The 13,455-nt window shown below is 36.8% G+C and overlaps 1 protein-coding gene across 6 annotated transcripts in view; it reads left to right on the top strand.

Annotated features, from left to right (window-relative positions):
• Positions 1 to 13,455, top strand: part of TBC1D5 (TBC1 domain family member 5) — a 537,570-nt gene that overhangs the window by 110,667 nt on the left and 413,448 nt on the right. The window contains exon 1 of one of the 6 annotated variants that reach the window (XM_059920391.1): positions 878 to 897. The exons of the other annotated variants lie outside the window; for them this stretch is intronic. The gene's annotated coding sequence lies outside the window, so the exon portion shown is untranslated. Of the gene's footprint in view, positions 1 to 877; positions 898 to 13,455 lie in introns of those variants that run through there. 6 annotated transcript variants of the gene reach the window in all.

Below are 13,455 nucleotides of genomic sequence, written 5' to 3'. Positions count from 1 at the left end.
AGTTTGAACTCTTAATTTTTGTCACTCAAAGTACATTCTAGAAAAGTGGGTATTAGTTTTAGTGTGTGCATTAAGTTGTATGTGATCTGGTTTATTATTTTCTTGAATTGACTTACTTTGTAGTTTAAAACTTTATTCCATAGATTTAAAAATTCTTTTTTCTCTAATTCAGTGATTTCAATGTCAAGATAAAAGTATAGAATGGGAAGAAATTTTCAAAGCCGGAAAGAAAATCTGTTACGAATAAAAATCTTGAATGATTTTGATCAGCTGTTGTGTATGCCCACCACAGCAGTTGGTTCAATCAATTTTATGTTTTGGGATGGTTTTATTAAAATGAGCTGCTGCTTTCAGTAAATCATTGAGAAAGATGCTGGCTTTATACATTGTCTTTTGGGTGGAAGCATGGCAATAATAGTTTCTCTTTGCAGCCTTGTAAGTCACTATTGGTGGAGACAATTCCTGATCACCATAGATGTCAAGGCGTTTTTGTGTCACTGGTGTGGGCATTAGACTAAGAAATGATTTTTGTATAAATACATGCACTTTCACGGCAATCTGTAGGAAACTGCAGTTTCTAAAGAAAAATAATTGTTAGCAGATAATAATGATTTTAATATCTTCTTTTTATTGCACACAGTTTCAGTTTTTATAAATGATTGAAAGCTTCATTGTTTTCATTTGGGAGAATTAGACTTCTGAAAAGCAGTTTGAAGGACAGCCATTGGATACTTATAAGTTAGCGGCCTCTTTTTTGTCACAAGGTGCCCGGAACACTCCCCCAGAGTGAGGTCCCTAGTTCGACAGCATTGGTGTTACCTGTGAACTTGCTGCACATGCAGAATATTGGGCCCAACCCCATGCCTACTGAATCAGAATCTGCATTCTGATCAACAGGTAACTTGTATACCTGTATACCAGGTAACTTGTATACACATTAAAATTTGAGAAGCACTGCTGTAATGTTTCTCAGCCAAAACCTCTCGTTTGCTCTGCATGTGTGTGTTGTAATTGTGGGATGCTGATTGCATTTGGTCATCTGCAGTTCAAGAGTTGGAGGAGGCAATAGGAAGTTCACATCAGAATTTTCGTGGGACCCTGAAGTAGGCAAGTATTTGATGTAGAACTCCAGGGTTTTGGTCGTTAACTAATTACAATTAGAATCAGTTGCTACTTTGTATAGATATTATAGGTGGGAAGCTTCACGTGACTCTGTTAATGTTAAGCAGTTGGTTTCTTTTTTCTTTTTTTCCAATTAGTTATTTTATTTTTGGCTGCATTGGATCTTCATTGCTGCATGCGGGCTTTTCTCTAGGCGAGCGGGGGCTACTCTTCGTTGCGGTGCATGGGCTTCTCATTGCAGTGGCTTCTCTTGTTGCGGAGCACGGGCTCTAGGTGCGCGGGCTTCAGTAGTTGTGGCACGTGGGCTCAGTAGTTGTGGTTCGTGGGCTCTAGAGCTAGGCTCAGTAGTTGTGGTGCACGGGCTTACTTGCTTCCCGGCATGTGGGATCTTCCCGGACCAGGGCTTGAACCCCTGTCCCCTGCATTGGCAGGCGGATTCTTAACCACTGAGCCACCAGGGAAGCCCCTCTTTTGGTTTTTAAGTGTCTTAGCAAGTTCCAGATATTCTGATGTGTTCTCCCAGCAGTAGTGTAGTCAGCGTTTCCAAAGTATATTCTGTGGTTTGTTTTTCCCAGGAGATGCTCTGAGTAGAAAGAGCCCCATGGTCAAGTAAGTTTGGAAAGCACCGTATATTTTGTTCCTCTCTAGGATAATCACAATATACATTGGTTTATATTAAAAGATCTGAGAACCTGGGGTAGCTTAACTCAATTTAGCATTTTCCAAATTTACTTGACCGTGGCGTCCGGCATCCTTTTCTTTTTCTTTTTCTTTTTTTTTTTTTTTAAAAACACAGTGATTCTTATCTTTTCTTTAGCAGATGCACACGCTGGCTTCTTTCCAGTATTTATTTTTCTTAATCAAAATAAGAGATAAGGACAACTTTTGAAATTGCTGTGATGTTATGCCACATAAAACATACTTTCCAATATTGTTATTTATAATAAGTGCGAAAGGTATTGGTACAGCCCTTGTGTGCTGAAGGGATTGAGCATGGCAGACATTTCCAGAGCTGGAATAACTGAGAAAGCATCTTCCAGAAAGTGAATGTTGACTAGATCTCAGTCAGATTTGGTGGGCAAATGGACGGGAGGAAATTGAGCATTCCCAATATTTGCTAGAATGAGGAAAGCCATGAGCGAGCGATGAAACCAGTTAAACATTTCAGCTCAATGAATGGTTACTGAAATCCCAAATATAGAGTAAGGTTTATACTTGACCTTGGGCATACAATAGTAAGAAAGAGTCAGTTCTGCCCTCCAGGTGCCTGTTGGAGTAGGTAAAGTATAGCCCAGTAAATGTATGAGAGCTAAAATCCAGGATTTTCCAGCTAAAATAGGATTTTCCCAGGGGATTTGTAAGAAGTAAAGTTGGCCAGTGTACTGTATGCTGGAGAGCCTGAGGCACGATGCAATTGTAGTGATAGGGGCCTGCAGTTAGGGGAACAGAGGAAAGAAAATTAGGAGAGAAGAGCAGAGGTAAGATAGGGCAGACCAAACAACCTTGGAAATCTTAGAGCTAAAGGTGCCGGTAAGTCTTAAATGCAATGTGTTTTGATAGTTAAAATCAGTGCTAGACTCTGAAGTAAGATGGAGTGGGCTCACCTCCTGATGACTTCACATCCTGGGGCCTCATTCTCTTCAACTTAACGTGGGATTAATATGGTAGGAAAAATGGCAAGTGGATGGCTTAAAAAATACTTTTTAAAAAAACTTTAATTAAATTAAAAATACTTTAATCTGTACCCAGATTCACCTACTGTTAACATTTTACCTCATTTATCAGTTGGGTGTGTCTCCTCCCTTTTTCCCTCGAGAGAGAGACACACACACACACACACACACACACACACACTTTTTTCCCCCTGAACTTTGAGCAGAGATTGCATTTATGCCTGAAAGTATGTCAATGTGTATTTCTTAGTAGGGATGTTCTCTTCTTCCATATCTATAGTACAATAACCAGCTTCAGTAAATTTAGTATAATACTTATATCTAATCTGTTGTCCATATTCCATATTCGTCACATGATGCAATAACATTCCTTATATAAGCATTTTCTCCCTTCAGTAAGAATTAAGTCTAGGACCAGCTAATGCATTTAGCTGTCATGTCTCTTTTGCCTTCTTTAATTTGAAATGGTCACACAGCCTTTCTTTGTCTCTTATGACATTGACATTTTTGAATGATGCAGTCCTTCATTTGTCTGTCTGTCTGCCTGTCACTCCTCATTTGGGATTGTCTGCTGTTTCCTCGTGATTAGATTCAGGTTCTCTGTTCAACCAGAAAACTACATAAATAATGATGTATCCTTCTCGGGATATCTCATGTGGAGGCACGTTGAGAATGTGAATTGTGATCATTCGGTCAGAGTGTTATCAGATTTCTCCACTGTAGAGCTAGTTTTTTTTTTCTTCTTCTTGGAAGTGTAATAAGCAGTCAGTGGGGAAACACTTCAAGATCATGCAAATATCCTGCTCCTCATCAAAATTTCCACCTAGATGTAGCACCTGTTGATGATTCTTGCCTGGTACAGTTTTTTCTATAAAGGTTGCAAACTGCTGACTTTCCAATTCCAGCCTCCCTTCCAGTCAGCATCAGTGTTCTGCTGTAAGCAGAAACCATTCTGATTGACTGATTGATCGACTTATTCATTCAGTCATTTATCATTGGTATGAGCTCATGGATATCTGTTCTTTTCAATGATTTGTAATTCATTACTTAATTATTTTGATGCCCAAATTGTCCAGGTTTGGTTAGTAGAAGTGCATGGCATTCCCCCATAAGATTTTTGAGTGCTTCCTTACTTTCTGGCAAAGCAAGTGGTCATAGACTTATCTCTGATCTCTTCTGCCCTGGCGGCTCTTGGCAGCCATTTCTCTGAAGAGCTCTGATTGTTTGTTTTTTTTTTAAATTAATTAATTAATTACTTACTTTGTTTATTTACTTTTTTTTTTTTTTATTATTTTGGCTGTGCCGGGTCTTAGTTGCGGCATGCAGGATCTGCTTCCCAGACCAGGGATCAAACCCTGGCCCCCTGCATTGGGAGTGCGGAGCCTTACACACTGGACCACTGGGGGAGTCCCGAGCTCTGATTGTTGTAAGTGGGGGAATGGTATTAGTGTTCTCCTTGCTAGTGGACTGTGCTCATCACTGTGGGGTCTTGGCCTTTAGGCCCTTTTAGAGGAGAGAGCGCTAGGAAGTAAGTACGGGTGTATGTATGTATACACATTTACATTGATACATAAATGTATGCAGACATGCATACTGGGAAACACACATATTCACATTTTAGAAATCTTAGTTCACACCAGTATCTCTATTTCTAATCCGTCTCCACAGGGTTCTTTCTTGTTTTCCACTTTTCCATATTTATGTGTCCCTTCTTTCACAGTGACAGTATTGGCTTCCAACAGCATCAACACATTAACTTATTTGTACAACTCCATAACATAACAGATCTAAAATAGTTTCAGAATTGGTTCATTATACCACTAGAACAAACACCCTTACCAAAAACTTTACCCGTTCAAGGTTTGTTTGAAGTTCTCCATCCTCACGCCACCCAATTCTGTGAGTATATATAATCAAATGCTGTACTCATAATTACTTGGATTTCTTCTTTCTTTATAATCCGTGTGGATACGGTAAGTGTGGATACGGTAAAATACAGTTGAGTGCACTCATTTTAGTTTTCTTTCAGCTTCACATCCTTGTTGACTTAATTTTTTGAATATGTAGAAAATGATTTACTTTTCCAAAAAATAAAATTGTATGAAAAGGTCTTTCCATGTTTCCCATTTACTCCATCCTTTATAGGTAAACAGCGTTACTGTTTTTTAGTTCATCCTTCCTTTTATAAAGATAAGCAGATAATTTTTCCTACATTTTTTAATTTCCCCTTTCTTATTAAAAGTGTAGTGTACTATATATGTTCTTCTGCAGTTTGCTATTTTTCATTTTTCAATATCTCTTGGAAATCACTTCATATCAGTTTATAGAGATTTCTCATTCATTTTTACAGATACTACTTTATTTTGTGTATGTACCATGGTTTATTCAACCAATGTCTTACACATGGGTATTGAAGTAATTTCCAGTATTTTGCAATTGAAAATAATACTGTGATGAATATCCTTGTGTATATGCATTTTCATATTGTTGCACGTTTATCTTCAGGGTAAATTCCTGGAAGTGGGCTCACTGGTTCAAAGAGTAAATGCTTATGTAGTTTAATGAGATATTGCCCAGTTCCTTTGCATAGGGTTGTACCATTTTGTGTTTCCATTAGGAGTGTCTGGGAGTGCCTGTTTCCCCACAGCCTTGCCCACAGAGTGTACTGTGAACGTTTTGAATTTTTCCCAATCTGATAGGTGAGAAATGCTATCTCAGTGTACATTTAATTTGCATTTCATCTTATTATGAGTGGAGCTGAATGTCTTTTCGTCTGTTTAAAAGCCACTTTCTAGGGACTTCCCTGGTGGCACAGTGGTTAAGAATCCGCCTGCCAATGCAGGGGACATGGGTTCAAGCCCTGATCCAGGAAGATCCCACATGCCGTGGAGCATCTAAGCCCGTGTGCTACAACTACTGAGCCTGTGCTCTAGGGCCTGCAAGCCACAACTACTGAAGCCTGCGCACCTAGAGCCCGTGCTCTGCAACAAGAGAAACCACTGCAATGTGAAGCCCGCGCACCTCAACGAAGAGTAGCCCCCGCTCTCCGCAGCTAGAGAAAGCCCGCATGCAGCAACGAAGACCCAACACAGACAAAAATAAATTTAAAAAAAGCCACTTTCTATAGGACATTTTGTCCTTTCGAAAGTTGTTTGTAATGATATTAACCATCTATCAGTGAGTTATAGTGTAAATGTTTTCTTCCAGTTTGTCATATCTCTTTTGATTTTGCTTCTGGTATTTTTGTCATGTATAAGTTTTGTATTTGTATTTTAGTTCTAATTAGAAAGACTTTTCTTTTATAATTCCCAGGTCATAGGAGGAATTCAACTTATAAAACAGTACTTGTATAGTTTCATTTTTTACACTTAAATCTCCGATCCATTTAGAGTTTATTTTTGTGTATGGTGTGAGAAACAAATCAAGTTTTTGTCTTCTTTTTCTTTTCCCCAAATGTCTATCAATTTGTTAAAAAGCCCACTCTTGTACCAGTGTTTTGGGATGTCACTTTATCGTAGCTAAATCTATTTTTGGACTTTGTGTTCCGTTTCATTGGTCTGTCTCTTCAGCAGTGCCACACTGTTTTAAGTATAGAGGCTTTGTAGTATGTTTTAATGAGAGTCATTCCCTCCCCCGCCATATCTGTTCCTTTTCAGTGTTTCCTAGCTTTTCCTGAACTTTTCTTTGCCACTTGAACTTCAATATCAAATTGTCTAGCGCAAGTTAAATTTGTAAATATATGACATGTTGATGTTGAGATGTCCTAACCAAGGACAAAGTGTTTCTTTTCTGTTGTTTAGGCCTACTTTTGTGTCTTTGAAGAGTGTTTATTCTTCTTCATGTAGGTTTTGAACATAGTTCTGTTTATTCCTAAATATTTAATTGTTTTTATTACTATTTTAAATGGGACTTTCTCATTCATTAGATATCCTCTCTGGTTTTATTTGTATATGTGAGTGATTTTTGCATGTTTATTTTATATCCTGCTACCTTGCTGAATTCTTTTGTTTTTTGAGTTTCATCATTGATTTTCTAGGGTTTTCCAGCTCGTCTGCTTCAGGTCATCTGCAAATAGCTTTGTTTCTTCTTTTCTAATTCTTATTTTTTACATTTCTAATGGTTTTCTCTAGTCTGATTTCGGTGACTAATACGTCCAGAAGAAAAGTAATAGTGGTCATGGTGGGCATTCTTGCCTGTTTTTGACCTTGGTAGGAATGAATGTTGCATTGAGAGCTATCAGTGGGAGAAAATAATGCACTGTTCCAAGAGCTTTAGAGGCACTCTGTGTATTTACATGTGTATTTATGTGTATTATTATATATCATTCTCTGTAATATCTCTCTTCCCTTTCATAGCCAAGTGTTTTGAAGGAGTTGTCTCTACCTGGCAACTTTTCACCTTCATTTCCTCACCTCCCACTCTCACTCCAGCAACTCCACTCTGGTTTCTCCATTGTGAAAACTAAAGCCACCTTTTAAGACCTCTGTGTTGTTAAATCTCATGGGATTTTCTTTCCCCTTTTCTTTGTCTTACTTTCTTCCTTTTCCTCTCAGTAGCATTCAACATTGCAGAGCATGCCTTCTTCTAACTGTGCTTTTCCTCCTTAGCTTCTATAAAATCACATTCTTCTGCTTATTCCTTTTCAGTCTTCTAGCTCTTCTTTCTCTACTTGGCTTCTAATGGCATGTTCTAGGCCTCTTCTTTTAAAATTCTATCTTCTTTTTGAACTTTATGTATATTAGCTTTCTAAGCAAACCTATGGCAAATTTTCATTACAGTTATAAATAAATATAAATATTATTACAGTTAGAGTGACATTGCTAGTCTACACCTGTCTTCTGAGATCAAGATCTACATGTCCACCTGCCTATCTGGTATCTGTTTCCACTTTGAGATGTCAAATCACTTCACAGTGTAAGTTCTAACCCCTCTCTCAAATGCCTCCAGTTTTATTTAAGTGACTAGTGTCATTATATATCTTATTGTAAAAGCTGGAAATATGAGTAATTTTCATGATCTTTCTTATTCACTCATCACATTTATCCACTGCAATATCAGGTTGTATTGCTTCTCTTTCTACTCTCTAGTTTTCTCCAGCCCAAAGGAAAGGGAGACCCAGACAGAAGAATCATCACGAGTAAAGAATAGAGACATTATATTTGGTAGAATACATAGAGAGTGGAGACATACAAGTAACATTAGAAGTAACTAACAGCCACGTTGTCGAGGATACTGATTGTAAGGGTATGGAATTTGTGTGGCTATTGGATGCTCATAGGTAAACGAGATGATCAGTTTACTTTTGCAGCACTTAGTAACATTGAGAAAAAGGGAGAAGGACTGCAGATGGGAGACTAGTTAGGAAGCTAGCAGCTTTCGGAGCTTTGTTAAGAGATGTTAAGTGCTTATATTAGGACATGACATTGGGGAATAAAAAGAGACAAATTTGGTTGATACCACAATGTTATTCAGTAAGATATGATAACAAAGTGGATCTAAAGGTACGAAAGAGAATTATTGAAGACTCAGGATTTTCTTACAAAGCGAAGCAGGTGAGCAGAAAGTTTTAGAGAAAGATAATGAGTTCTGCATTTGATAAATTGTCTATAAGGTGCTGATATGGATTATCAGGTAGAGACATTTAGGGAATGATTGGATGTGGTGAGTTGGTTTCTTCTTCAGTGTTGGCTACATCTGATAGTGTGGTGACTGTCCAGAGCAGTGCAGAGATGTCATTTGAGCCAATATCCAACCAACTGGCAGTGTCTACTTTGGGTGTTACGTACATGCCAGCTGTGGCCTAGTTCTTGAGATCCAGGCCAGGACCAGAGACATGAGGACAGAAAATGTTAGTTGAAGGCATGAAATTTGAATGAGGCTGCTAAGCCAAAAGAGGGGCGGGGGAGAGGGTGAAACGAGGAAGAAATCAGCCAAAGAAAGATCTTGGAGAACCTCCTATATGTTCATAAGGTGGCAGCATCAGAAAAAGGGTTAGAAACTGATGGGTCTATTGTTGGAAAAAAAATTATATAAACAAGGGAAAGAGAATTTTAGGAAGGAGATCTTAGTTGTTAGGGCTATAGAGAAATCAACGAGTATAAGGACGTGGGAAAGGACATTACATTTGGAGCTTGAGAGTACAATTTCAGTAACTTGGAAAGGGCAGGAGTTATATAAAAAGGGTTTTGTACTTCTCCAAAGATATTGTTGATGAAAATGTCCCATAAGCAAAATAGGGAGAGTTTTTGAAAAGTTAAATAGGCAAGTAATGCTAGTATTTTGCTAGGCTTTGAAAAAGTTTGTAAAATGTAAAATAAGTGACAATTTAAAAAATCCATCATGAATTGGAAACTGAATCAGCGATAGGAAATGAAAAGTATGGTGAGTAGGTCCTTTTAAATGGAGTGGTATATGTAAGCAGCAGGAACCCTCTGGAAGCATGCAGTGAAACATTCCAGATTTTCACATGGTACTCAAGATGTAGGAAGCAGGATGCTGGTAAAGCAAATGGTGAGGAATAAGTGCGGGAATACCACTGCAGGCTGCAGGCGGGCAGGGGCCTGGCAAAGGGGCTCTCATTTTTGTCAGCCGCAAAGTGATATTTTAAGTAAATTGGGTTATGTTTTACGAAGAATAATGAGTTGTGACTGGTTTATTCTGATATAGGAAAGAAATGGGATATATCGGAGATAGAGTATACCTAGAAATACTGGCCTACTCTGATGATCTGGCCAAAAGCGGCCACTAAAAGGGTATTTTAATTATAGAAGCAATTTGGTGTAAGAATAGAAAGAGATGAAAATGTAACAGGATCTGAGAAAGGAGGTACATTATCTCATTGTTATCAAACTTTAGCACTTAATACATTGTGTAGTTCTGGTTGGTGACTCTTAAGTAAGACTCAACTCTCTATAGACACCAAAAAGGAAAGAGATAATCATGGATTAGGGAAAGTGGACACGTTAAATCAAAATTGGAAACCTTATATCCAGCAAACTTTCAGAATTTTCCTATTAAATCTAATAAAGTGTCTTTAAAATCCCCTTGGATGTCTTCAGTTGACTATCATAACTGAAAAAATGACAACTTTGTTTCTTTTTTTATTCATTTTGCCTTTTATTTTTTATCTTAATGTGCTGTCTTGGAAATTTTAGTACAGTCTCTTATAAAAGTGGTGATGGTGGGCATCTGTCTTACTCTTTTGTAAAGGATAGTGCTTCTGTGTGTCACCACTGTGTATTATGTTTGCTATGGATTTTTGAAAGATGCATTCATTCACTTCATCACTTTAAGGTAGCCTTCTTGTTTTTCTAGTTAAAATTTGTTTTTTGATTTAAAAAATCATGAATGGTGTTGAATATTATCAAAATGTTTCTTTCTGAATCTACTGAAACGTTGCTATAATTTTGTTCCTAATGGGTTGCGTGATATGCAGTGTTTTAATAACAGAAAACCTCTAGTAGACTTCATACATAAAAAGATTGTTAATCTGTTCTCTAAGAAATGAGCAGCCATTTTGCTCCTTGACTACTGTAGGTCCTGTTCTGAATCCTGTGGGTTGATGGTAGCTCTTCAGAAGTCAGCAGGAATGCAACGGAGTTGGGGAGTAAGAGGGTCAGTTATGAATTTGCAGATGTGCTCTACCTTTTTTCCCCTTTAAGCCCAATTTTGGTTTCTTTTTCTTCATACTCTTTGATATCTGTAGGTTTCAAATATGGAAAAGGAAACATTGATAGTTAAGTGCAGGTGTATTAAGTGATTAAGTAGAATGAGTACAGAAAGATTGATAATGTGGATTCTAATTTATACGGACGTGGAGTAAAAGTGTAGGTCATGTTGGAGGGAGGCTGCAGGCCCCACGGGTCATTATGTAAAACTTTAAAATGGATTAAATTTGTATTCCATTTTTATTTACTACTGTTTATGGAGCTTTTAAAATAGTGCACACTAGATGTTATTGAGAAGATATGTTAAGTTGCAGTTTGTATTAATGGGTTATAATAATCTCAATCTAATGATACTCTTTTAAATTGATTGCAAATAATGATGGTTTTAAAAAATAATTACTTTCTAAATCAATAGTTACCTGAATTTTTAGATCACTTTTCTCTGGGATATTATCTGTATCTTACTTTCCAAAAGATAGTCTGGAAAATACCTGATTTTAATCTAACAGCTATAGCAGCTCTTGCATGGTTAATCATTCTCCTCAGTAAAATTAACTGTTGGAGGGGAATTTAATTAAGCCATTTCTTCTCAGTTTTCTCCCTTTTCTTATTATGTTGTGCAGTATAGCCAGAGTTGGAATTTCCCGTTTTATCTGAAGCTACTGGTGTGTATTGGGATCATTCTTTGGGGGCCATGATATGATTTACTAGTTTTGGGTTATTTGTTGTTGTTGTTGTTTTTGTTCACTATAGAAATTACCTGTTTGTCAAAGTGTATGTATGACTTTAAAAAAAGATTTTTAAAATGTGTGAGCTGAACCCTTACAAAGCTTTACTATTGTAAAGTGCTATATTTAACTTTTCTCTTCTGAAGGACATTCTCTCACATTTAATTATATTAAACCAAATATTTCTTATGCTAATTATTTTAACTTCATTTGTATATTCCAAAAATTATGAAATAAATTTTTCCATATAAACTAATAATTACTCATCATAATTTTCCTTATTAAAATGCTATATCAGTCCTTTATCTTATGTTATCATTAATTATAATATTCTCATGTTCCATATATCATAGATAACCAAAGATTTGAGTAAAATAATAAAAATACTTGAGGAAAATTAAACCCTACTAAGAAGCTTATGATTGACTTTATGGGGGCAAGGGCAGGGAGGTGGGCAGTACGGTAGTGATGGAATAAGAGACCCATTTTTCTTGTGTTCTAGTCTATCATAGTTTAGAAGAGGGAGACTGGAAAGATAAATGGGCCTGGGACTAGAGAGCAGGCTTGTATGATTTATCATTATTTTCCAGAATATAATATAGTAGTCACAATAATTTGGTGAATGATCTTCATCTTTGTGTGAAAAAGTCTATTCAGTATCATGAAAGCATCTATTATTACATGCAGCGTAAATATAATTTCTGTATTGCATTATTGGATGTTAACAAAGCCCCCCCCCTGCCCCCCCACCCCATTTTTTTGCTTAACTCACAGAAACCTCACACGATTTGTCTGTCACAATTGAGCGTGTGAATATATACATGTTAATATTTACTGTTGTGCTTCCCCAAAATGATACACACTCTACTGATCTTTCATCACAGAAGTTGATAAAATGAACCTCCACGTATGGTGAACTTTGTTTTCCTACCTGATCACATTTTCTGGTTACTAAAAGACTGTTGTTTTTCCTTTTTAAAAATATTTGGTCCTGTTTTCTGTGCCCAAACAAACTCTTTTGAACATAAATTAACCTTTGTGGGATGATTAAAATGGGCTGTACCTTCAGAAAATCAAAAGTGCTGTTGAGCAGAATTCTAGTTGCTAAAAATGCCAGGTAAAGTAGATATTTTTAGTACATGTAATTCATTTCTGCTAAGACTTGAAGTCTTGAGAATTCTGGAATTTTCTGAGATACATTCTCCTTAGAGTGTTATAATTTGGCTTGTGTATATTTGAATTGTGTGGTGTTGTAAAAGTATATGATATTATGTAACTAATATTTGTTGTAGTTTAAGAGCTTGACTCTTTAAAAAAAAAATCAAGTTAATGAGTCACTCATTCGTGCAGACACACTGAGATTGTTAATTATATGAAGCTGGGAAGGCCGGTCCTTCCAGCAGCTTGAAACGCAGCTCAGCTGCTTTGCGAATAGTTCGTGCTCCGATGAGAGGTTTTGTACAAGAGGAAGGATTAGCCCTGAATGAGAGCTGTCCAGTCTATAGGTGGATGTTTTGGGCATGTGGAAGCCTAAGCTGAACTCAGAATATCATGGCTTAGCAAATTAATAAAGTTATGTTAAGTGGTTTCTAGGCACCAAATCTTGGTTAAATAGAGCTCAAAATAGACTAAGCTACCAAGGGTCAAAATAGAGGAATCGTAGTTTAAAAAAAAATACACCACAGTATGTTTTGAACTTAGTCTTTATTTTTTAAATTCTTATACTTGAGAATTAAACTCTGTTTCCTAAAAATAATTTATATATAACATAATATATACATGACTGAATCTTATTACCATGTGAGCTCTGTTTTCTGGTCAACATTATTCCTTTGTTTTAAGAGCTAGAAAAAATGGCTTAATGTGCAACTTACTGCCTCACTTTAAACATGTTCTGATTGAAGAACTCTTATCAGGTGTCAAAACAAGTCTACCCTCTGGCAAGAGTGATAAGTTCTTCATGAGGAAATTCTGGAATTGCCTTTGGGAAGTATTTTAACAATGTCTTTGGAACTCTTTTTCCAGTTGGTTATGTCAGCTTTGGGTGTGGGTGGAGTAGGCCACAGATCTGAATTTTCTAGAAGTTTTACTATCATTTATTCTTAGTATAATAATTTTCTATTTGAAGACTTATTCTGGGAGTTATCTATCTTCTTGTACTGATACATTTATACTTATGAGGCTCAGGATGTAGTTTGGTATTGTCTGGCCAACTGCACACTGGTTTTAGGGATATTTGAGAAGGAATGCCGTTAAAAATGTCTT

Source organism: Balaenoptera ricei, chromosome 4, assembly GCF_028023285.1.
Source record: "Balaenoptera ricei isolate mBalRic1 chromosome 4, mBalRic1.hap2, whole genome shotgun sequence".
Classification (NCBI taxonomy): Eukaryota; Metazoa; Chordata; class Mammalia; order Artiodactyla; family Balaenopteridae; genus Balaenoptera; species Balaenoptera ricei.
This window is presented reverse-complemented; position numbering and strand designations above follow the sequence as displayed.